The 25467-nt window shown below is 55.2% G+C and overlaps 1 protein-coding gene across 2 annotated transcripts in view; it reads left to right on the top strand.

Annotated features, from left to right (window-relative positions):
- NDST1 (N-deacetylase and N-sulfotransferase 1) overlaps nt 1-25467 on the top strand; it is a 59300-nt gene that overhangs the window by 2005 nt on the left and 31828 nt on the right. For both annotated transcript variants that reach the window (XM_069483921.1, XM_069483922.1), the window contains exon 2: nt 18829-18891. The gene's annotated coding sequence lies outside the window, so the exon portion shown is untranslated. The remainder of the gene's footprint in view (nt 1-18828; nt 18892-25467) is intronic.

Below are 25467 nucleotides of genomic sequence, written 5' to 3'. Positions count from 1 at the left end.
TTCTGCCCTGTGCTTGTTCTAGGTGAGGTCTTGTGCCCCGGCTCTTGTGAGTGTGGGCAGCTGGAGCAGGAGGGGAGGTCAGTGTGAGCCTGGGCCTGGAGCTCCGTGATGGTCCAAGTCCTGTTGCTGGCTGGGTCCGTGGCAGGAACGTTCTCCCAGTGCGGGTGGTGCAGGGAGGAGCCCGTCTCCTGGCTCTGACTGGGGACAGCTGGTGGCTTTGTCAACATGCCTCTCCCTAGCACCCAGGGATGGCAGAACCTTTCATTTCCATTCAGACCAGGGCACTTTCACATCAGCAGGGGGCAGAGGTAGGGCTGAGAAGTGGAGCCTTTGGGCAGATGAGAGTTCTAAAGCCAAGGGATTTATACCCCAGGGGGGCTCTTATGTGACTTGGCCATTGGCAGGGTCCTCATTGCTAACTAATGGGTGGGTCTAGATGCCTCAGCCCCAGACGCCCTTCAGGATAGTAATGGAGGCTGGACTTTGATCAGTGCCAGGATTGCAGAATCCTAACGGAGAACATGTGTGTACAGGTTCCTGAGTCCAGCTTGCACAGTGTCGGGCACCCTGTAGGCCCTCAGTAAATACCTCCGGTGTGAATGTATGTGGTGGCCCAGACTTCCGCTGGCTTTCACACCGTGGGCCGGCCCAACCTTTTGGTGGGGGTGACATCTTTTGATTACTCATCAGGCTGTGATTGGAGGCCTTAATTACTTTAAAAATGGAAAACAAATTGCTATTTAATTATTATTATCATTTTTTCACACGGAAGTCAGGTGTACAGCTATTTAATTAATGACACCTTAAAACCTAGGGCCGAGGAAGAGAGTGGTGGGTGGGAGTAGACAATGACAGAAGTTCTTGGGGGAGGAGAGTTTGTGCATTATAGCCTATAGCCCTAATGCTCTGAGGGCTGTTCCAGCACCGTGTCTGGGATTTGCAGGGTTTGTAGGCTTTTCTGGGCCCAGGGAAAAGGGGGCCCTCCTGGGCTGACAGTTCACCATCGCCTTGTAAGAACAAGAGTGGAAATTCCACTACTTAGCTGGACATTGAGGGGACTCAGAAAAGCCAAGTATTGAATGGAGGGGCTGGAAGGCTGAGAGGGTTCCTGAGGGATGGGGCTGTTCCTTGTTATGTGGTCGGACTCTCCTTGTCATTGTGATCAGAGCAGGAGAAGAGGCCTGCAAGAGAAGATGGATAGTGAGCCTCCTGTCACAGAGAGGTATGCAAGGAACAGTTTTGCAATCACAAGTTGAGGATGTGGTCAAGATTTTGAAATCAAGGATTTGAACTCTGCATCTCAACAACTTAGGAATGGGCTGTGGTCTCAGCAGCCCGAAGCTTTCTCTGCCCTGGATTTTGGACCCCCTTGACCATGCTTTGGCCACACTTCCAGGCCTTGGGACCAAAGCCAGGCCTGCAAGTCTCTTGAGACTGGGCCGACTTCTACTGGCTTGGAATTTGGTTTGGGGTATGGCTTGAAATATCTGGACTGTTTGGAGCACTTGGACATTCTTTACTTGAAATGGAATGTTGGGGTAATTTGTTAAATATGTATGGAAAATGTCTGTGGCCAGGGGTGACAGGGGACATGAAATGGGGAGAGGTGCTGCTGGATTCTGCCTGGAGAGGCTGCTGGTCTGATGGGGGAGGGAAGACGACCCAAGTGATGGTGGAGAGGCAGGACGTGACCAGTGATAAATGGGCTTTGGAAGGTCAGTGGAGGGAAAAGCTCTCTGGCTGTTAATGTCAGCACGGCTTCCTAGAGGAGGAAGTGTTTGCGAGGATGGAGGCGGTGGGAGGGGGGCACTGAGAGATTAGACTGGGTCGTGGGGAGCCTGCAGTGTCCTGCTCGGGAGTTTGGATTTTATTCTGTAGCTGATAGAGAGGACAGAGGGTTGTAAGTAGCTCGTTGACGCGATGCCTGTTACTGTGCCTTGTGTCAGGCACTGTGCCAGGCTCTTTACAGACACTCCATTGAAATCTCACAATACCCTGCAAAGTAGCTGCTGCTGCTGCTGCTGCCACTGCTAACCCCTGTCCCATTTTCAGATGGGGAAGTGGAGGATCAGAGGGTGGAATCACTCACAGAGCTGCAGTTTGAACCCAGGCCTGAACTGTTTCTGCCCTGTTGTGTTGCTTCTCCTGGGAGTCATTTAGCCAAAAATGGTGGCAAGACGGGCAGGTTGAGACCAGCCCAGAGACGCTGCTTATCACGGTCCAGCAGAGAGCTGACCAAAGTTTGACTCAAGCCGTAGGATTGAGAGGCAAGGATGGGGAGGCTGCAGGACTTTGTAACTATCTTGGGGATTGGGGCCATCACAGGTGGTCTGAGGTTTGGGGAAGGACACTTAAGGGGCAGTATGACTGCTTTCAAATCCCTGAAAGGCGCTCTATGGACAGAGGGCTTTAGTCCTGTCCTGTGGGGCTCCTAAGGGCGGAGACAGCAACAAGGGTGACCGCTCCAGGGAAGCTAACAGGGGAGTAAGCTGCTAGGGAGGAGGCTGAAGGTATGCAAAGAGACTGGAGGGTTGTAGCGCTTGCAGGAGGATGTACCAGCAGGGTCAGGCCTGGGTGACTGTTCTCAGTTCCCTTTTCACCCGGAATCTCAGCTTTTGGGTGGTGCCTGGCCTGCTTTCATCCCCTGCTTTTCTCATAGCTCTTACACTGTCATTCCTGCGCATCTTGGGAAGTTCATGCTGCCTGGCGTGCAGAGCTCTGCCTGGGAGAGTCCTTGCCCTTTGGAATACACTCAGTCCAGCTGGCCTTTGAGGGGCCCCTCGGGGATGTCTGGGGCAGTGGCCAGAGCCTGGGCTGCTGGGGACTGTGGTTGCACAGGGAACTTGAACCTTCTGCTTGCATTTCCATGTCTGTGAAATGGGGTCAGTCTCTCTTTGTCAACTGTGAGGAAATAAGGCTGAATCATGAATCAGGCTGAATCAGTAGGGGTTGGGGAAAAGGGCTGGTGGGCTGTGAATTTGAAGGTGAGGAGCAGGCCAGGGCATGGGGGTGCCATGGCAAGGTTGTTCCCCTCCTTCCCCGCAGTGGAGGTTAAAGGAGGGTCTCCTGATCTCTGGGAGTCACCAGCAAAGCTGCTTTCTCCGCCTGTGGGGCTCTTTCAAAACTCTGCCCATCGGCTTCCGTCTTGGAGGTTTGGAGCTCTTTGGAGCTCGGTGGAAGGAGTGGATGTTTCTGGGGCAGAGGTCTTGGACCACGTGACCTCAGGGCTAAAGCCAGTCTGCCATCAGAGCTCTTATCTAGATGGAGGAGAGTTTGTGCTAAGTTGCCTGCTGGCCCTTTTTATTCCTACCTGCCTTATTAATCTGATTTGAAGATGTGCGTGGCGAGTGAGCGTTTGCTTATTTGAGGGCAAGGTGAGGGGGTGCCTGCCGTGTGACTGCAGTGCCCCATCTCCCGTTCCCTCCCACCCCTCAGGCAGGACCTGCCTCTTTCCTCCTCCCTGGCTATGCCCCCGGCCCTTCCTGCCTCCATCTCTGCTCATGGCGGGGATGCTGCACCCCAGTCACTTCCCCTCACCCACCCCAAACCCTCCCCTGCCAATGCCCAGTTCCAGGGTCACCTCTTCCATGCAGCCATTTCTAATTCCCCAGAGCTGGCACTGCACACACCCTCCTTCACATGTGCAAAACCTGTCATCTGGACCTCCCACGGAGCCCTTCCACTCCTGGCTTTGAACTGTGGTTCCTTAAAGACACAGCTCATCTCTTCTAGGCTCCGTGCCCTGGAGGCAGGGACTACATGTGGCCCATTTCCAGTGGGGTGGGCAGCATTGCCGAATGGAGTCAAAAGCCCTGGGTTCAGATCCCAGTTCTGCCGCCATTAGCTGTGTGATCTAGGGCACATGACCTAAATCTCTCTGAATGTCAGTTTCCTCATTGGCACGATGGAGATAATGATAGTTCTGTTTTGGCAGGGAGGTTGAGCAAAGAAGTGCTTGACATAGTTAAGAGCCCAGTAAGTAGAAGCTGTTTAAAGATAACAATGGTTATGAATATTGTTTATAGCTAGGAGGTGATCTGTCCTTTTAGAGACGAGAGAAGAATCCCCAAAATTTGTTTCTGAACTTTCTGCCTGGTGACCTGAGATGGCTTGAACAGATGAGGAAACTGAGGCCTGGAGAGAAAGGGCCATTTGCATGGCGTGCGGGAGCTGCTGGTCTCATCTAGGAAGCCCGACGGGATTTCCTCTGTTTGTTACACCTCTGTTTTTCCTCTTCCCTCCTGTCATCAAGGTCAAGGTGCTGAAGTTTCACAGGCTCAGTCTCCTCCCTGGTGACCATGTTGAAGGGTGTCTAAAGCATGTACCAGATAAGTTGGGCTGGCTGGAAGGCCCCTTTGGGCTGATGGCCCTAGAGCTGCCTTTATACCCAGGGACCCATACTCTAGACTGCATGGGCCGGAGTTTTGGGGGACCTCTCACCCAGCATCCCTGTTCCCTGGGAAGGGAGAGAGGATGGTGGCAGGGAGAGGTGACAGGGCTCGGTCTTGGGACAGGTGACTAGGAGATTCAGACAGAGCAAAGCTTGGGAGTTAGGCTCTGGAGCCAGATGGTCTGGGTTCAAATCCCTGCTGGGCAACTTCCTACTTGTGTGACCTCTGGCCAGCTGTTTAGTTCTTCATCTGTACAAGTGGATAATAATTGTCGTCATCTCACAAGATATAAAAGGATAATGCAGGGAAGATGCTTAACTATGAGCCCAATTCATCTTAGTTATGGTTATTGTTGTAGTTGATATTATTGATAAGGAGCTCATTTGACTCTCAACAGCAGTAGGAGATAGGCCTGCTGATTCTCCCCTTTTAGCAGCGTGGCAACGAAGGCACAGGGAGGTGGGAGGATCCGCCTGGAGAAATTTAGACTCAGGGATTGCAGTCAGGGTCTGCTGCTCTCTGAGGGGCTGCTCTGGCCAGAGGAAGTGGCCTTGCTCTGTGAGGCACTGGGAGGTGAATCCAGTGGGTGGATGGGTCGGGGGAGACTAACTTCAATTCAGTGGAATGGGGAAACTTAGACAAAATCAGAGCAAGCCAGGGTGGAAGGGGCTGTGTCTGGAGGGACTGATCGCCCTGTTTCTGGAGGTGGGAACAGCAGCTCGTGTGATTAAGACGTCTGGTGGATTCTGGCCTCGTTCAGACCTGAGGTCTGGCTCTGTAAGGGAGGGCGTGGATTCTCGTCCTCCCCAGGCCGGCCACAGATTGGCTTGTCTGGGCAGGTCCTGGGTGGCGTTAGGTTTGCTGTAGTCACTGCCTAGCACCAGCCGCCTCTCGCTTACACCACCGGCCTTGCAAATGCTACCTGCCCAGGCAGAGGCCAGGTGAGGAAAAATGAATGTTGTCATAGCAGAGCCTTCACTCATGCTGTGCCCTCTGCCTGTGTTCCCTCCTGCCTTGCACCTGGGCAACTCCTGCTCCTGCTTTGATAGGAGTCTAAGCATCATCTGTTCACAGAAGCTCTACCTGCTTCAGCTGCAGGTTGACTCAGTGCTTCTAAAAGTTGAGTTCTGGACCAGTAGCATCAGCATTACCTGGGAACTTGGTCGAAGTGCAACTTCGCTGTGTCCTGGACCTACTGAATCACATGCTCTGGTGGGGTGGGATTCAGCAGTCTGTTTTAAGAAGCCCTCCAGGTGATTCTGATGCTTGCTAAAGTTTGAGAAATGCTGGGTTAGGGCATTAAAAAAAAAACCTGATGCCTCTTTCCTGAGGCTCTCCTGTTTTCAGCATATTCAGACACCCAGCAGATGTGGGGGACCCCGAGGAAAGCCCAGTTTCTCTCTGCCCTATCTCCAAGGAGCCACTGTCTTGTAACAGCCCCGGGGGAAACAATCTTGTGACACAGTGATGGATAACAACAGAACCCCACCATGATTTCAGGAGACGTTGCTGGGGCAACTTGAGGAAGGAAGGATTGGGGTCCTAAAAAGTGAGGGAAGGGCCGGGCGCGGTGGCTCACGCCTGTAATCCTAGCACTCTGGGAGGCCGAGACGGGTGGATCGCTGGAGGTCAGGAGTTCGAGACCAGCCTGAGCAAGAGCGAGACCCCGTCTCTACTAAAAATAGAAAGAAATTATATGGACAACTAAAATATATATATACAAAAAATTAGCCGGGCATGGTGGCACATGCCTGTAGTCCCAGCTACTCGGGAGGCTGAGGCAGTAGGATCGCTTAAGCCCAGGAGTTTGAGGTTGCTGTGAGCTAGGCTGACGCCACGGCACTCACTCTATCCAGGGCAACAGAGTGAGACTCTGTCTCAAAAAAAAAAAAAAGAAAAAAAAAAAAAAAAAAAAAGTGAGGGAAGTTTTGTGGGTGGCAAGGATGGGTTCTGGGAACACACCAGCTCTGTTCTGGGGCTGGGGTCAGGATGGGGCCAGGCAGAGAGTGAGGGCCCTGCCTTAGAGAATGGTGTGCTGGGGGGTGTGTGTGTGTGCCAGTGCACGCGTGTGCGAGTACAATGGCCAGGTGTGGTCTGAGAGGGTTGAGGGGCCTTAGCTGTCCACAGTCCAGCGGTTTTTAAGCATCTAAATAATTTCCATGATGACGGTTATACTCACCGCTCACATTTATTGACAGCATGTAAATGCTTACTAGGCCCTTCCTTGCCACCCTGTCTGGAGTAATCCTCAGAGCAATCCTATAAGGTAGGCACTGTTACTGTCCCCATTTGATAGATGAAATACCAAGGCCATGCAGCTATAAGGAGGTCGATCTAGGACTTCTATAGGGTACCTAGAAACATGATCTCATTGGAAGAAGGGCAGAGGGGAATTGTCTTGGAGGGCTTGTATAGCAGGCACAACTTAGGTTGGTTTTCTAGAGATGTCCCCAAACATATACTCATCAAATGCGTGAATTAGGCTTGGGGGAGGGCTGATGGGATTGTTTTGGGGTGGTTAGGGCTCCAGCCTCCAAGTTGGTGCCTCCACTGCAGGCATTGTTATTCTCCTGTTTTGTGGATGGGCCATCCAAGGCTCAAAGAGATTCAGGCCAGCGCGGTGGCTCACGCCTGTAATCCTAGCACTCTGGGAGGCTGAGGCAGGAGGTCAGGAGTTCAAGACCAGCCTGAGCAAGAGCGAGACCCCATCTCTACTAAAAATAGAAAAATCAGCCAGGCATGGTGGCGAGCGCCTGTAGTCCCAGCTACTCGGGGAGCTGAGGCAGGAGGATCACTTGAGCCCAGGAGTTTGAGGTTGCTGTGAGCTAGGCTGATGCCACGGCACTTGCCCGGGGAAAAGAGTGAGACTCTGTAAAAGGAAAAAAAAAAGAGATTCAGTGGTGGGTTCAAGGTCCCATAGCTAGGGCAAGAGATCAAATCAGAGACAGAAAAGTGAATCTCCTTTGGTTCTAGCAGGAGGGGGTGTGAGGTTCAAGATCAGAGCCCGCAGTCCACTCTGCTGTTCTTTCCTGCCTCAGTGTCCCCAAGCTACTGCACAGGAGGCCAAGGGCCTCCCTGACACAATGTAGGAAACTCTTCATTTCCCAGTTAGGGCACTGAGGCCCAGAGAGGAGCAGGGACACGCCCACGGCCACAGAGTGTCGGAGTTACGGTGAGACCAGAACCCAGAATTGTCTCTGTTCTGACCAGGGTAGGTTTGTTTCTCAAAAACTATTCTGCCCCACCCCGTCTTTGGCAGGCTGCGTAGCCGTGGCCCTCAGGGTGGCCGAGAGCAATTCTGGGGGCAGAGATGGGGGTGCGCTGGGCGAAGGCTGCCAAGAAGGGGTGGGACAGCTTCAAGAGGAAGAACACCAAGAAGCCCAGACCCCAGGCGGAAACCAAATGTATTTTCTAGGTCCTGAGAGGATATTTGGAACAATGGAAGTGGGATGGGGGAAGTTGGACTATAAAAAGGGCTTCTTGATATCCTTAAACAAAAAAAAAAAAAAAAAAAATAGAGGCTTTAGGTTTGACTTTTGTTTCTCTAAAGGATGTTTATGTAACTTCCTGAGAGCAGGATCCCAGAGCTTTGTGCGTTTTGTCGGGGGCCGTTTATAGACTCGGGGCTTTGGAGCTGGGAAGAACTTGGTCGGGTAATCTCCCATTGTACAGTTGGTGAAGTGGAGGCTGCGAGGTGAGAAGGCCTGTTTGAGCTCACACAGCGAGGCAGCAGAGGGCTGTGGTCTTCCCGTGCCTTGGCAGGGGCTGTTCAATTTGACTTAGCACCCCCAGGGCCCCCGCTGGCGTGGAGGCTGGGCAGGGGCTACGGAGGCGTCCCCTTTGGAAACGCACGCTGCTGCTGGGGTTGGGATAAGGCCCGGCCTGGTCTCCAGCAAGGTGGGCCCACCGGTGGGGAAAAGGCTGAGATGGTGCGCTTGGTGATGCCACCCACATCCAGATGCCGGGCCCAGCTGTGCGTCGTCTGCCGAGCAGCTGGGAGCTGTGAGTCACACCCAGTGGGTACAGAGGCGCAGGCCATTGTGTGTCGTGATTCATTCTGTTCTCCCAGCCCTGAAGGGATGACTAGGCCCTAAGCCTCGATTCATGCCCACGCCCGTGGATGAAGGCTGCTGTGGGTTTGGGCTCCGAGGTTGCAGAAATAAGGGGGCCAGAGGGCCTGGGAGAGTCTTTTCCCCCACCACCTCCTGTCTCTTAAGTGTCCCGCGATCTTGACCTGTGCTTTCCCACCAGTGCAGGGGTCTGTGGGCCTGAAGTCAGGTGCAACATTTAGTAGGCATTTCTGTGCTTGCTTTTTCTGAAGAAAGAGTCTGCCGGTTCCATCAGGTTGTCAGAAGACGGGGTGTCCCTGCGAGTGCTGACAGGGGGCTGCACGCGCTGCAGGCTTGAGAGACTGGCAGTGAGGTGCAAGCAGAAAGTAGCCTGGTGGCAGTGTGGCATCGAGGTTTGGGGTGTGGTCTCGGAGACCCGCTGGTGGCTTCTAAGCCAGCTCCTCCACTTACCTTGGGTAAGTTACTCTGCCTGTGCTTCAATGTCCGCATCTGTAAAATGGCAATAATAATGTTTATCTCGTGGGGTTATAGTTAGACTTTTAGATAAGATAATGTGCGTAAAGGACTTATCTCAGTGCCCGGTACAAAGTAATCACTTGGTAAGAGCTTTCTATTATTATTGGTTCTAGCTCTGCCACTCATTTGCTGTGTGGTCCTGCAAATGCCTTATCGTGGGGTCTTAGTCCTCACCCCTGGCTCTGCACTCTGCCTTGGGCTTTCCGGGAGCTGCAGGACGAGGTTGGTTGGAGAGCAGGGATGGGCCAGGGACGGGGACGGGGACGGAGGAGAGCCCTTTCTGCATTCTGGGACTCCCTAGTCCAGGCCCTCCCTGGCTTTGTCCTGAGGCAGGGTTATGTAACCAGCCCGCCTGGCCAGGCAGGATTCTCAGCCTCCTTTGTCCCTCCCTTGTCTCTTGCCCTCCCTCCTGCCCATGGAGCTGTTGTTAGCTGACCCGTTCCTCAAGCTCCAGGGAGGAAATCGGACCCCAGCCATTCTGCCTCTGATTGATTGAGTCGATTTAGTCCGGAGGTTTGCTGGGCTGACAGTCCCTCCTTGCGCCACCTGGGGACAGAACAGAGCTGCTGCCTTTTTGCCTCCTTTTTGGAGGGAAAGGCAGGCCATCTAGAAAGCTTGGGCTCTCGGTCCAGTCTGCCAGGTGGTAGGGCCAGGAGGCTCCCGCCATGGCCCCTGTGGTTGCAGTGGTACACCCCACTCCCCACCCACGCTTGCAGCGCAGCACCAATGCCTCCTCTCCCAGGAAGCCCTCTCTGGTGCCTCAGCTGCAGGGAAGCTGGCCTCTACTGAGCTCCACAGTGTGTTCTCTGATCCTTTTAAGAAAACAGAGGTCACAAACTGGCAGGCCACCTCTGCCCTGTGGGCAGATTTTGTTTGGCCCATGCCAGATATCGAGCTGGTTGCCAATGGGAGGTTTTACATAAAAATACAGACTTCTGGCTTTACTTCAAAAATTGGAAGATAGGAAAACCTTGAGCCTATCTTCTCCAGTGGCCACTGCTGGAGATGAGGCACTTAAGCTCCACTTTGCCCCATCCCCAGCCAGCCACTTCGTACACTTACATGGTCTTTCAGGTCCCCAGAGGCATCTGAGTTGGCAGCCCTGTCCTTAAGGTGTGGACTACTTTCTCTTCTGTGTTTTCCTTTGTGGGCTCTTTGAGGGCAGTGGGGGCTGGAGGCTGACTCACTTATGTGTACCTGGAAGCATTGTACATAGGCTCAGGGCTGTGTACTGAGCAGGAGCATAATAAGTGCTTCCTGTGTGAAGGAAGGCGTGGCAGCGGTCTGTCCCTGCCAGCTGTGACGGTTCCATTTACTAGAGGCCTCTGGATCAGCCTGCCCTGTGGCCCCGGCATCCTCCCCGCCGATAAGCTCTGGCTGCTTAACCACTGACCCAGGCAGCTTCTTAAGCTGCGGATAAACAGTGCCTGAAAGTTGTTGTCCCCACACTGCAGTGTAACAGGAGAGGAGCATTTCAGCTGTCCCCAGGTTTCACTCTCACAGGGGGCTTGGAGGAGTTTGGGGAGGGGGGGACTGGGCTCGGCAGCCGTCAGAGACTGCCAGGTCCAGACCTGTGTGTCGGGGGGCGGGGGGTGTGGATCAGTTCAGATGCTCGCTGGTCTGGGCTTCCTGTCCGCGGGCCTTTCTCAGCCGCTTCTCCTCCTGGAGTATGTTACCTTGTCTGTCAGCTCCTTTGTCTAGCTGTCTGACCATTCAAGGTTTGTTTGGCTCTTTTAATTGAAATCTTAACTGTCCCTCAAGGCCTGCTAAGGTGCTCCTCCTAGAGATCTTAGCTGAGAGGTCGCAATGGTTCTGGGTACAAGAAAAGCCTGGGAAGCTTGCAACAAACACGTGCTGATCTCTGTCCCGTTCCCCCCTCCCTGCCTCCCATTCCTTCAGTCTAGGGTATAGCCTCCCGCTCCCCAGAAGATTCAGAATCAGTGGGGGGGGGGGGCAGTAGACCATGCCTTGAGGACCCTGTCTTAGTGCACAGAGCCCAGGGCTGGTCAGGACGACCTGGGTGACGTTGTGCCGGGTGACATCAACGTGCCCCTTTCTCTCTCTGGGCTTCCTTTCGCCCTCCGTGCTAACATGCTGGGCTCCTCCTGATTGTTGGGCTGAGGGCCTTGTGAGCCATCCTTGGAGAGGATAACAGAGGGGATCAGGGCAGGTGCCAGTATCTGGGGGGGGTGCTCCCAGTCCTGGCCCCCACCCGGCCAGGCCCAGAGGCGTTTCACATTCACAGTGGGTAACAGCTTGGGAGAGGAGTGCTCTGATCCAGGGCACAGGGTGGGCGGGAAGCCCGGGTCGAAGTGGGCAGGGGCTGTGCCCCAGTATCAGGCCCACAGGGGAGGCCTGGCCTGGGTGGCTCAGTGACCTGGCTACAGGCTTAGGGGCTCCCCTGCTGTGTGGTCCTGTGGCCGGTAGGCTGAGACGGCGAGGGTGGGCCTGAACAAGCTGTTTACAGCTGGGTAAACTGAGGTACATAGAGGGAGGAGAGTCTCCTGAGGTCACACATGAGCACATGGAAAGTCGTTCTAGGACCCCAGGTCCCCTGATTCCAGGCCAGGCCATGCTCCTCTGGCCCCACCTCCCTCCACAGGGCCAGCTGTGGACAGTCTGATTGTCTGTGACCACCTAGTTAGAGCCTGGAAAAGTGAACCATGGTCACAGCCACCCTGGAGGCATGAAACCAGTTGGGTGTGCAAATTGCCACTCAAACATCCTCCATCTCTCTTTCTGTTTTTCCTTAAACTGTCTCTGATGGGCCAGCTGCCTCTGTGCCCGCTTCCGCCTGGCACTGGGCTTCATGCTCTTTATTCTGAGAACAAAGCTTCCTTCTGAGGGCCCCCTGCTGACCACAGGAGAAGGGCAGGCGTGGCACGGCCTCCCTCCTCTGCGTCCTCTTGCTGGGAGCACGGGGCACGCAGCCATGGGCAGATGCCAGGCCCCGGCCACACTGGTGGGCTGTCAGGGAGGGCGGTGGCAGCCCAGTTCATGTTCTCTCTGGTGGCCCAGGTGTCAGCACCCAGAAGTTCTCCCCCCGTGGCCAAAAGGATGGGCAAAGGCACCAGACAGGGACAAATGTAAAGTCCTGTCCATTGGTCCCAACAGTATTTGTCCCAGCACAGGACTGGGGACCTGGCTGAGAGCTGGTCTTGTGAAACCCTCTGGTTTCAGCAGGCCCAGGTGGAGCATCCTATCAGCCCAGGTAACCCTGATCTCCAGAGACCAAAGGTGTGTTCAGACGAGGGAGGACATAGTCCCTCCTTCAGCGATCTTTATTGAACATCACTTTGGTCCCGGCCCTTCTGTAGGTGCTAGGACACGGCGGGGAGCGAAACAGACCAGGTCCCTGTTGGGCGTGGGGGGGCTGACATTCTAGTGGTGGTGGGGGGGGACCAGCAAACCCACAGATGTGTCTGTTCCTCAGGTGCTGAGACGGGCCTGGAAGAAAAATAAAGCTGGATCGGGGGTAGAGAGTGTGATTTGAGGGAGTGGCCCTGCCACGTCAGGTGGTCAGGGATGGTCCCTGGTGAGGGGCCGCAGACTCCAGGTGGGAGGCGGGGAGCCGGGGGATCTGGGAAGAGCTTTCTAGGCGGAGGGCGCAGCCTGCAGAGGCTTTGCAGCAGGAGGGTGTGGGGTGGGGGCGTGTGAGGCATAGCCAGGAGGCGGGGGTGGCTGGCTGGAAGGTAAGTCACTGAGGTCAGAGATGGGGCCCGAGGGCTGGCGGCAGATGGGTTAGGCCTTTGGCCCACCGAGAGGACTTTGTTTTCTAAGTCCGAGTGATAGGGAGGCTGTTGGAGGGCTTGGGTCTGAGGACTGACTTGTTCCGACATACATTTGAGAGAGACTGTGAGGCCACCGTGCAGAGGGTGGCAAGGGTGGGCGTGGGACAGCCGGCCAGGAGGCTGCTGCCGTCACGCCACGAGAGAGGACAGGCTGGTCAGGGGCAGGGACGGTGGAAGGCAACCCAGGGTCGGGTTCTGGATTTATTTTGCAGGATGAGCTGATAGGATTTGCTGATGGATTAGATATGGGGTGTGAGGAGAATAAGGTTTCTGGCCTGAGGACAGTGTTGCTATTTACCGAGACAGGGAAGGCTGCAGGGCAGGCAGGTTTGGGGAGAGAAATTGAGATTTCGGGTCAGCTGTGTTAGGTTGGGACCTACACTGGTGGTTTGGGACACATGGGTCTGGGGTCCTGCTGCTTCCTGTTGCTGCCGGGGCTATTCCTGCAGGGGTGTGTTGGGGGGGCCCGGAGGCTCCTCCCCAACGCTGGGAGTCTGTTCTGTAAGAGCAAATGTGTCCTGGTCCCTTTACGTCCTTGACCCTCTCTGCAGACCTCCCCCTGCTTCCTCTTCCTTCTGGACAGAGAAGGAAGATTCTGAGTCTCCATTGTCACAGTGGAGGTCCCGTCCCAGCCCTGCTGCCTGGCATGTCTTGTGGGCGGGAGTTCCTTCCGGGGCAGAAGGAACGGAAGGGAGGCTGGAGGCCTCAGGCCTTATCCTGGCTCTGCTGCCAACAGAGAGAGCTCTGTGCCTTAGTTTCCCCTCCTGTGCGTAGAAGTGTTGGGCCGGCTCCAGGGTTCAAAGGGTGACAGGGAGCATTTGAGGAGGCTGTTGGAGTCAGGCAAGCGTGGGTGCGAATCCTCGCTCTGCTGCTTGGCTGTGAGACTCTGGGCAAGTGACGTAACCTCCCTGAGCCTCAGTTTCTCATCTGTAAAAACGGGACAATTATAGTAGCTGCCTCACAGGTTTACTGTGAGGGTTAAATGAGAAAATGTCCATAACGCACTTAGCAAAGGTCTTGGCGCATAGCACGCCCGGTTAAAACAGAGGCTGTCACAGTGACCCGGGTAGTCGGTCGGGTTAGGGGGCCTTGCCCAGTGGGTGGCATGTCATTGCACAGGAGCATATTAGGGGGCCTTGCCCAGTGGGTGGCATGTCATTGCACAGGAGCATATTAGGCATGTGGTTTGATGGGGCAGCCGTGAGCATGGAGACCTGGGCTGAGTTCTTTCAGCAAGTCCCTGAGCCCCTCTGCCTTCCAGACGAGAGCTGAGGGCTGCTGTAATGGACTCTCTCCCCTTCCCCAGCCGAGGTCCTCATTGCCTTGGCATGGGCAGCCTCTGTCCTGCACAGGTCCCTCGGGAATGGGGCTGGTCATTTTCCTGAAGGTCTCCTACAGGACTCCTCATCTCTATATCCCAGTGGCCGGCCTTTAGGGAATTGGGAGTGAGGGCTTGGTGCGGGGTGGGTGACACTGAGTGGACTTAAGTTGCATGTAGGGCTCTGGACAGGGCTGGCGGGGCGGGGCGGGGCAGGGCCTGGAGTGGCATTCCCTTGGGCACTTGGCGTGACCTCGGTTCCTGGGCTGGGTCCAGGCTGGGTGGTGCTTGCTCCAGTGGAGCCATGGAGAGGTTGACAATGGGCGGAATGTGGCCCTCTCAGGACCCACACTTCACTGGTGCCCAGGCATGCCAGCCAAGCCCTGTGCTTCTCCAAGCCTGTTTCCAAGCAGTTGAGCTGTTCCAGGACGGCCAAGGACATTTCAGAGTCCCCGGGGCTCATAGCCAGGCCGTCACCAGGCATTGCTGTTGTTTTCCCAGGGTGCAAGGGTCTTTAGGGATGGAGTGGGTTTTGGAGATATTCCAGGGACTTTTCTTAACAGCCGGATAAATTGAGGTCCAGAGAGAGCAAGACACTTGACCAAGGTCTCACAAGGCCTTCTCCGCCATATCTGTCACCTCCCTCTGTTCCCAGGTAGGTCCCTTGCTGAGACTCCTGGCTTTCTGCCCGGACGTTTGTAACAGCTTCCCTCTTGTGGGCTCCCTTAGAAGTTTGTTTGTCCTTCTGTTATCATAAGCATGCCATAACCTGTCAGGCACACACACTGTTTGATGTGTCTGCCTCCTGTCCCCTCCAGGAACTGCCTGTGACAGTCTCCCAGACAGAGCTGCACAGCACAGTTTAGGCCCCAGGCTCTGGGGCACACAGAGCTTGGTTTGAATGCCAGCTCTGCCGCTTCTGGTGCAGTGACCCTGGACATGATACCTGACATTTCTGAGCCGCTGTGTCTCTAGTCTGTGAAATGAAAACAGGTGCAGTGCTTAATTTCTGGGGATGTCGAGGTGGTTAAATGAGATAATATGTGAAGTGCTGAGTACAATACCTGGCATCGAGTAAACTCTCAAAAATGGTCATTGTTGTCCCAAAGGCCCATCCAGTGCTGGTTGACCTGGAAAGTTGAGAGCATGGAGGAGCAGATGCAGCCCCGGGCAGGGAGGCAGAGGATGTGGGCCCCAAGTTCATCTCAGACATTGCCTCCTCGTGTGCTTCTTGGGAAGTCACTTATCTTCTAGGAAGCCCACTTTCCTCTTCTGAGAAAGGAGGAAGAAATCCCCACTCTACTTTTCTAAATTGTCATGTGACACCAAAGCAACGCCTGTGAAAAAGCTTTGCATCTGTGCAATGATTTAAAAATGACCCAGCGGTGGTTGTGGTGTGCTGATGGCAGTGACGGCATTGTAACCACTGTGGTGGACAAATGGCCGGGCTGGAGGCTGGTGAGTCTGCAAATGCTCAGTGCCCACGCGGATGTCCCCATCCCCGCCTGGCCACCAGCCTGCCTGCACATTAGCCTCGGCATTATATGCTGGAAAATGTGGGAGGTGCAAAGAGCCGATGGCATTTTCCTGGCCCCGGTAGGTTTTGGGTTATCTGTGGCTGATGCTGTGGAATGTGGGGATTAAGAGCCAGACAGACGCTGGTTCGAATCTCAGCTAAGCACTTCCCAACTGCGAGCTTGAGCAGGTTGCTTAACCTCTGTGAACCTCAGTTTCCACATTTATGAAACGAGGCCCTGAAGAAGTGGAGGCCAAGCATTTAGCAAAGGGCCCAGCACGTGGTGGTGCAGGGTAGTTGTGTAATGTGCATTCTGCGTGGAACATGGTGACAGGCGGGTTTATCCGCAGCAGGGAGCTGGGACGGTTGCACCTGTTTCTGGGGCTTTGCTGCAGAGGTCAGTTACGCTCCCTGCAGAATCACCCGGTTAGGAGAGTCCATGGGATCATCTGGTACAATTCCATGTTTTAAATTAATTAATTTCTAATTGTATTTATTTTTTTGAGATGGAGCATGATCATAGCTCACTGTAACCTCAGACTCCTTGGCTCAATTGATCCTCCCATCTCAGCCTCCTGAGTAGCTGGGACTATAGGTGCACGCCACCATGCCCGGCCAATTGTTTTCTTATTTTTTTTTGTAGAGACGGAGTCTTGCTATGTCACCCAGGCTGGTTTTGAACTCCTGACCTCAAGTGATCCTCTTACCTCAGCTAAAGTGATCCTTTTGCCTTGGCCTGTCAGAGTGCTGGGATTATAGGTGTGAACCATGGCACCTGGCCAGAAGTAAAAAGTGCTGTGGCTCACACTGATAATCCCAGCACTTTGGGAGGCTGAGGCAGGAGGATCACTTGAGCCCAGGAGTTCGAGGCTGCAATGAGCTGTGCATGCTCCACTGCACTTCAGTCTGGGTGACAGAGCAAGACCCTGTCTCTAAGCAGAATAAAAATGAAAATAAATTCTTTAAATTTTTATTTATTTATTTATTTTTGAGATCATTATGGTTTTTTGTTTGTTTGTTTGTTTGTTTTGAGAGTCTCAGTCTGTCGCCTGGGCTGGAGGGCCATGGCGTCAACCTCAAACTCCTGTGCTCAAGCGATCCTCCTGCCTCAGCTTCCTGAGTAGCTGGAACTACAGGCGTGTGCCACCACGCCTGGCTAATTTTTCTATTTTTAGTAGAGATAGGGTCTCGCTCTTGCTCAGGCTGGTCTCAAACTCCTGACCTCAAGAGATTCTCCCGCCTCGGCCTCCCAGAATGCTAGGATTACAGGCATGAGCCACTGTGCCCAGCCAAATTTTACTTTTTTAGGGATGGAGTCTTGCTATGTTGCCCAGGCTGGACTTGAACTCCTGGGCTCAAGCGATCCTCCAGCCTCAGCCTCCCGAGGAGCTGGGATTACAGGTGTGGGCCACCAAGCCCAGGGTTGTGATTCCATTTTATGTGAACAAAGCAGGGCCCGGAAAGGAGTGGTGCCTGCCTGAGGTCACAGGCAGTTGGCGCGAGGCTGGGAATAGGGAGAGGCATGTGGGGCATCTAGGTGCAGAGTCTCAGGAGGCCCCCGAGCCCAGGCCCGGGTTCGTGCTTCATCTAGGACTTGAACTGTGGTCTTCTGACCCTGTGAACTGTTCGAGACCCCTGTGAGGCACCTTCTGGAGTCTCACTGAGGCCTGTGAGGCCCTTTAAAAGCAGGCTGGGTGAGTTAGGTCACCGGGCACTTTTTGCCATGTCCCTGCTCTCTAGCTGTCTGTGTTCTAGAGAAAGCCAGGCCCCTGCACACCTCCCCCAGCCCCTGCGCCTCCGTCTGCCAGCTGCGCCTCCGTGTCACTGTGTGGAGCCCCTCACAGCCGAGGCATGTTGGCAGCAGGCTCTTGTCCTAGTGACAAGCCCCAGCAGGTCTGGAGGGACAGGCTGCTTTCATGTGGGCCTCAGTGAAGCCCCTTGGTCTCAGCAGGCCCCTTGTCGTGCCCGCCAGGCCTCCGGGAGATTAGGGGGCTTCTGCGGCTCCAAAGACCTCAAAGCTTTTCCCTTCCCCTGTGTCTTCCGCAGCCCACCTGACTGCCTCCTCTCTGGCCACGGGCCTGAAGGCTTCTCGGTTTCCCCAGGGCTTTGATAATTTCCGTCGTGCGCTGGCCTTGGGGTGTCCACCCGGGCAGTCTCCCTGTCACCACTGCTGGGCCTGTCTGCTGGGTCCCAGGTCACTTCTCAAGAGGTGGCCAAGGCTACGAATCCCTGGAAGGGGCTCCTAGGGTTTCCCTGGGGCTGGTGGGACCCTTGGCCACCCTTATGGTGTGACACAAGGTGGAACCAGCCCGGTCTCCATCCCTCAACCCCGCACACATAAACACACCACTTTTTTTTTTTTTTTTTTTTTTTCCTCCTACTGCAGCTCTTGGGCCCTGAAATTCTACCATTAGCAAATTGCCTTGTGCTTCCCTGGTGTCCTCTAAGAAGGCAAGTGCCCTTTCAGGTGGACACTTTGAAGTGTTTCATGTTTAAGTGAACACGGACGTCAAGAAGCAAACCCAGCTGGCCTTGCCCTTTGCCACCTTACTGTGTGACCACGGCCAGGCTGCTTCTCCTCTCTGGGCCTTGGCTTTGCAAGGCCCTGTTCAGCTCTAGCATTTTTGACACTCTGGCATGGATTCTAACACCCTCCACACCTTTGTCCCTCACTTTTCTTCCGTCTCTGCAGGCAAAAGCCAGCATTGTATCAGCTGGGCACATCAGGGCAGCTCTTTTTCTCAGGACAGGGGGGGAAACTGAAGTCTGGAGGAGGCAGGGCCTTGCCCGAGGTCGAGTAGGAAGTCAGGGAGAGCTGGAACCAGAACTCAGTTACCCTTACTGCCCGCAATGGCTCCTTCCGTTCTGGCTTCCACCTGTCTTGAGAGGGACCAGGGCACCCACTGGCATGAGGTCAGGGACATGCTTCTCCTCTTCCAGGGAGGGCCCCTCAAGGCAGGGTCCCTGCCTGCTATGGGGACCCCTGGGCATGGGGCAAAATTGTGGGGGGCGCATCCCCTTTCTGAGATCAAGGAGGTAGGCTGTAGGGGCTGGCCGCCCTGACAAGGGAGGTGGCGATGGGGGAGGCTGGAGGTTTCTGGGAACGTGGTTGGTGGCTCCGGGTGCCCTAGGGCTACCTCCCTCCCTCCCTCCCTCCTTTCTTCCCTCCCTCCTGGGGAGGGGACTGGGCCGACAGTAATGCCATTTGTCCTGGCTCTGGGATTAGGTGCAGCCATCGAGAGGACGTAGTGAAGGGAAGAGGAGCCACGCAGCCGCCGCCTGAGCTCCGGTAGGTCTGGTCTTCTCTCCTGGGTTCCTGTCCCTCTGACCATTGTCCCCGGTGCCGTGCCCTGTCCAGTCCTTGCAGGTCTGAGTGCGTATGTGAGCGCTGTGTGTGTGTGCCCGTTCTACCCCGGGGGGTGCTGGGTCCCGTCTGCGCCCAGGGTCAGAGGCGGGCTCCTCCAGCGTCCCAGCCCCTGGGTTGCCCCAGGGAGAGGCCACAGCTGACCTGGCCAGTTCCTGATGGAGGAGGAGGAGGAGGAGGCTGCGGGACGGGGAGCAAGGGCTCCGCTTCTCTTAGAGCGGCTTCTCTGACAGCTGGGCAAGTCCGCAAAGGCACCTGAAGCCAGCGGTCCCAGGAGTTAAAGATTCACTTCAGGGCCACAGGGGAAGCTGGAATGGGGAGGTCCCGGGGCGCTCAGACCTTCTGGACCCTGGGAGCTGTGGCCTGTTGAAGCCAGTGGCGCCCCTAGAGAGTTTCCATCTCTTAACTTGGCTTTTGGTGGGGCTCATCCCAACCACCCTGAATCTGTGTGTCTGGGGAGAGTCTGCTACCAGTCGCCACTGGATTCCCAAAGGGTTCTGTAGCCCCCAGAGGGTCACCCACTTCTGCTCTAGTCCACACCCCTCGTTGCGCAGTTGAGGAAACAGAGAGGGAAGGGTCTTGCCCACAGGGAGTGATGGGGGGGTTCACTCAGAGGAGACACTTCCCTCTCGTCCCCCGAGTGTCCAGAGCCTGGGGAGGGGCTGGGAGGCTGATGTGGGTTCCAGGCTCACATGGATTTTGGCTTCTGCTTCCATGAGATGGGGGCCCCTGAGTCTGCCTGCTCCTTGGGGTCTCTCGGGGGCGTCTGCGGCCTGGAGTTGGGTGTGCGGGAGGGTAGGGCTGATGACGACCAGCGCTTCCCAGCTCCTCCTCAGGGGAGGCAGACAGGGGAGAAGCTCAGAGTGTGATATAATTATTTTTACTTCATTAGAAATATATGACAAATAAACGGAGTAAGGACTGGGGAGAGCTTGGGGTAGTACCTGGCACGTACCCAGCCCATGAGGCACGCTGGTCACCATTGTCCTTTGTGCTATGCCTGCTAGCTGAGGTCTTCTGCTTCTGGCCCTCACTCCTGCCTCTTTCTTCTTCCTTAGCGTGAGACTTCTCCCTGGGGCAGGGGGTAGCCCCCTTTTCTTATATGGGACCGGTGGGGGGAGTCTCTCTGGCTGAGGAACTGCCTTTCTGGGGGCCCCTGGTGTCCCACACTGTCAGGGCAGGCTTTCCCAGGGGGCTGAAACTTGCCATTGCTAGAGAAGCTGGGTCAGCAGCCCCCCGGCTGGTCACCTGCAGGAAGCCACGTCTCTCCTGGGTGGCAGAACGGCTTAGGGAGGGTGTGGGATGCTGGGCAGCAGGGCTGTGTAGGGGTTATAAACAGGGGCTCCGAGGGCTGGAAGGGGCGTCCTAGCCCCAGTTCTGCCCAGCTGTGTGACGTTGAGTCAGTAACTTGCCTTCTCTGATCTTCCATTTCCTTGTCTGTAAAGTGCACATGCCAGCAACACCACCTCTGGGCGGTGGGGCAGGGGAGGGTTGAGTGTGGTGAAGCAGGGAAAGCTTCTAGCATAGTCCCCTGAGTTAGCAGGAGCTCGATCAGTGTTGGCTCATGTCAGCGAGGGAGGTTATGGTATTTGTAGGGAAATGTTTTCTTTCTTTTGATTTTGACCTGAGCCTAAGAAAAATAGTTTGGGATGGATCTGACTCTGCTGTAGGCAGATTTGGCACCTGGGCGGAGAGAGGAGCCCTATCTTGGGAGGCTCCCTGGGCCACGGAGTGGCATTCCCTGCCGTGGTCGGGTGTGAGGAGCTCGGTGGGACTGGGGAGCTTGTCCTCGGGCCTGGAGGGCGCTGGTCCTGGCCTGCCTTGTCTCCACACGGCCCCTCCCCCTGAGGCTGTCTAGTTTGTTTGCTGGGTAAACCTTTTCTTCAGAGCTGGTACAAAGGTAAACTCTCAACTGAAGCCCTGTTGGAAGAAAGACAACTTCTCAACAAGTGAGGTCTAAGTTGCCGAGGTTTTCTGTTGGGCCTTCCCTGCCGGGGAACCCAGGACCAGCTCCCCAGTTGAGAACCAGGGAGGGAACCTGAGCTCTATGCTCTGCTTGTTGATCGATGGGTGATTTATGGGGCTGCTTCCAAGAAGGAGCTATTAGAGGCTACTTGTGATGTTAAAACACACATAACATGGTTGAAAACAAAGACAGAAAGAGAACCATTCAAAGGGAGCAAAGAATGGGGTGTGCGGGGCACCCCACCGTCAGCTGTCTCAGGTGAGCACAGAAGGGCTGTGGAGCTGAGGGAGGGACAGCCAGGCTCTGGCTTTGTGCTGAAGTTGCCATTCGCCTACCCGTTAGCCCTGTGGGCTGCGGCAAGTCGCCGGCCCTCTCTGGGCCTCAATTCCTCATCTGTGAAATGGGAATATAGGTCACGGTGCTGTGTTAAGGGCGAAATAGTAGCGTGTAACACAGACCTAGTGTGCCTCGTAAGTGGAAGTTAATATTAGTAATGCATTTAGCTTGGAGCTGCCTCGGAGCGGATTCACAAAGCGGAATGTCATTGGCAAGGGTGCGTTGCTCTCGAGCACCTACCGTGGGCAGGAGACCACTTGTGCCTTGGAAAACTTTCGGTGAAGTTGGAGACCAGCATTCTGGTTGTTGTCATGAGAGCAGCTGACAGCTGGCACTGAATGGTGGGATGCAGAGCAGGAGAGCTCAGCTAGGACTTCTGACACACACAGCCAGCAGAGCCCAGCTCCCTGCTGGGGCTGGCCTTGAAGGAGGGACAGGGTTTTAATGGACAAGAAAATGGGCCACAGTAGGTAGGAGTAGGGCTGGCCTGCCCAGTGCAAGGGCAGGGAGGCCTTCCCCCTGTCTGAGGCCCCGTGTCCCTGAGTGCTTACTGCAAGGTGGACTGTGCTCTTGACTTCCCACAGCCCCTCCCTTGGTGTGGTGGCCCTGGACTGGGGTGGGGTGACTGACAGGCGGCAGCTTGGCACCCAGCCAGGCGGCACTGCAGGGGTGGTGGGGGAGGGGGCGTGCAGCGAATTCCAGCAGAGGAAGGGATTTGCTTCTGGTCTGGCCTCCCAGGGATGCAGTTGCGCTGGAGAAACTCCCGCACAGCTGGGAAGCAAATGTGGAGGATTTTCCTTGCTGCGCTGGACGCGGTGGGTGGGTGGGGCAGGCTGTGGCAGGGTGGCTGGTGGAGCTGGGCGGCTGTGGGTGTGCCTGGATGGGGGGGGGGTGTGACTGTGCTGGGGGTGTGACAGGCTGGGAGGGGCTGGGTCAGCTGTGGGGAGTGGCCCTGGGTGTATATGTGGCTACCAGTGCCTGGGCCAGCAGCCGCCACCGCCTCCTCTCCTGCTCAAGTCCCTGCCCAGAGTCCCCGCCCGAGCCCGGGTGCCCATTCACATACTTTTGAACCTGCTTGCAGGGCTCTTCCTGCGCTGGCCTCCTCTCAGCCACCCCCCTACCCCCTGTGCATGTTGTCCCCATGCCTGTGATAACACCATTTAAGCATGTCACTACCCTGTGAGTTTGCCTGTGAATTCATTTGCGTGTCAGTGGTGTGTGTATTGGAGGAGGGTGGCCTGCAGGGGGCGTGCTCGGGAAGGACCCAGGCTGGAAATAAAATGTGAGCTGGGTGAGCATTTGGGGCTGTGGGGACCTCGCCCATTCACCCCGCAGCAGCATCACTCCAGAGACCTAAAGCCCTGGAGCCCAAAGACCTCTAGAAAGCATTGCGGGAAGGTCTTGTTGGCCACTGCATTTTCAGTGCCTACTTCTGTGCTTGGTACCTAGTGGTGCTCAATAAATGCAGAGTAAAGAACAGGGAGTGGATCATTTGCTTGTTCCCAACTCTCAGTGTGATCTCAAACCTTTCATTTCTTCCTGGAGCCCACTCTCTTGCTCTTCCCCGCTGGCTTCAGCCTGACCTCCCTTCTTCTCTCTTTGTCCACCCACTGTTAATTTGATATGTAGTTTGGACCAGTTCCTTCTTGAGCCTCAGTTGCCACATCTGTTAATGGATAATCATTTCCTTAGCCAGGCACTGAGCTCAGTGTTTTATACACATCATTTCTCTTTGTCTTGGAAGCAGCCCTGTGAGATAGTTCAGTAGTATAAACCCTGTTTTACAGTTAGGCAAACTGAGGCTCAGAGAGGTTGACAGATTTGCTCCAAGGTCATAGTGCTAGTAAATAATGGAGCCAAGATTCAAGCCCAGGCAGGCTGGCTCCAGTCTGAGCCCTTAACTGTGATGCCAGCTGCCACCGCTAGGGTGCGCTAGCGTGACGCACACAGCCCTTTCCGGGAGGTCTGCTGGCACACAGTAGGCACCTAGTACGTGTGAGTTGGGCACAGCTGGCTCCGTCTCTGCTCCCAGGGAACTCTTATTCTCATTCCTGGAGCCCACCCATTCGTCCAGGGCCCAAGGTAGACCTGTTTCCTGGTCCCAGTCTTTGGACAGCTTGCTCCGTAAGATGGTCCTTTTTCAGCCCCCTTTTTCTTGTGAATCCTGGGGAGGACTGTGGGGAACCAGAGCATTTTTGGTGGGGGGGGGTGGAATGGGGAGTGACTTTCAACTCCAGAGCAGTGGCCACGGTTACCGTGGTATTTCCCGAAAGTGCCGCATTGCCATGGCGTCTCCATGACAACCAGAGCATCTCATTCATTATCCTCAACTTGGCAGGGAAAGCTGGGACTAGGGCTGGAAGAGTGCAGTGGGAGCCTGGCTGAGGGCTGGGGTTCTGGGTAGCTGAGGTTCCCCCTCATTCTCCTGCCTACCCCCAGCCAGGGTTCCCCCACAGGCTCTGGAATTATCTCCTCCTCACGGGGTGTGGGTTCAAATTTCAGCTCTGCCACTCTGTGATTTTGGGTAAATGACTTAACCTCTCCGAGCCTCATTTTCTTCAACTGTATATGTGGATAATGACAGGATTAGTTGTAATGATTAAATGAGATGAGGTATGAAAATGCTTAGCACAGTGCCAGGCTAACAGTGGTAGCAGTATTAATAATGACGATAATTATAATGGTGTTGTTATTATTTTATTATAGAAACCCCTGGGTTTAATGGAGGACTAAAAGACCAAAGGCAAAGTCAGGAGGGAAACCTGTTTGAGTCAAGATTTAGTTGTTTCAGGCCGGGCGTGGTGGCTCACACTTGTAATCCTAGCACTCTGGGAGACTTAGGCAGGAGGATCGCTTGAGGTCAGGAGTTCAAGACCAGCCAGAGCAAGAGGGAGACCCCATCTCTACTAAAAATAAAAAAAAATTAGCTGGTTGTGGTGGTGCATGCCTGTAGTCCCAGCTACTCAGGAGGCTAAGGCAGGAGGATCGCTTGAGCCCAGGAGTTTGAGGTTGCTGTGAGCTAGGCTGACGCCATGGCATCTAGCCCGGGCAATAGAGTGAGACTCCATCTCAAAAAAAAAAAAAAAAAAGAGCGGTTTCCATGTGACTGTGGCAAGTCACTTAAGTCATTTCACCTTGGAGGCTTCCTCTCTTTGTAAGTACTAAAGCTGCTCATTAATTCGTATCCACAGTATGGAGGTGGTCCTGGGAAGAGTGGGAGCTCCACGATGCATCGGACTTGGCCCCTGCCCTTGAGTGGCACCCAGGCTTGGGGGGAGGGGGAAGAAAGGACACTTCCTTGCTGAGGGCTTCTGTGTGCCAGGTGCCGGGCAGGGCTCCCCACGCAGAGATGTCAGTCCTGCTCCACGGGCAGCAGGAGGCAGAGCCGTGTGTAGAAACGCCCCAGGTTTACTGCACACAGACCGCACGCTCAGGTGCACCCAGGGGCTGGGCAGGAAGCCAGGCAAGGGGGGAGGCTGGCTGTGAGGCTGTAGAGAGGGGCCGTGATTGTGCCAAGTGGAGGACGCACAGCCCGTGTGAGGCGAGCACTCTGGTGAGGATGTGTGCCCGGCGTCACCGGAACATACCCTCTTGAAAGAGGAGTTACATGTTCTGATTTCTACATAAAATCTCCTAATTTTGAAATGTTAATAACAAATTCCAAATTAAAGAAAAATGCCATGTAAGCCAAAGAACACATAAACATCTGCGTTTTGTTTTGGCCCGAGGGTCCTGCACTGTGGGGTGGGGATGGGGCGGGAGCCTGAGGAATGGGACTGGGGGTAGGAGCGGGGGTGGGGGTTGGAGATGACTTCAGAGGGTGATGACTTTGGAACTGGGATCTTGAAGGATGAGTAAGTATCCCAGGGGGTTGGCGGAGGCATTCCAGGCAATGGGAACTTCATCAGCAAAGGCCCAGACGTTTGACCGACATTGGTGACTGGCTGGGAGAGGCTGGAGTCCAGGGGTGGAGATGTCAGCAAGGCCCAGCAGGCCAGGGTGGTGGGGGGCGTTGAGGCCCCAGCCCCAGCTGTCCTTGAGGCCTTGGTGGCTCCAGGAGGATTAGAAGCCCCCCCCAGTTCTTTACCCCTGAGCCACAGGGGCTCTGGAGTGCAGGCGGGTGGGGAAGGCCTGGAATCGCTGGCGACAGGCCTGGGGTGGGTTGCAGGGGGGCTGTGCTGGAGGCCCCTGCTTTGCTG

This window comes from Eulemur rufifrons, chromosome 10, assembly GCF_041146395.1.
Source record: "Eulemur rufifrons isolate Redbay chromosome 10, OSU_ERuf_1, whole genome shotgun sequence".
Lineage (NCBI taxonomy): Eukaryota > Metazoa > Chordata > Mammalia > Primates > Lemuridae > Eulemur > Eulemur rufifrons.
Note: the sequence above shows the minus strand (reverse complement) of the source record. Positions and strands in the feature narration are given on the sequence as shown.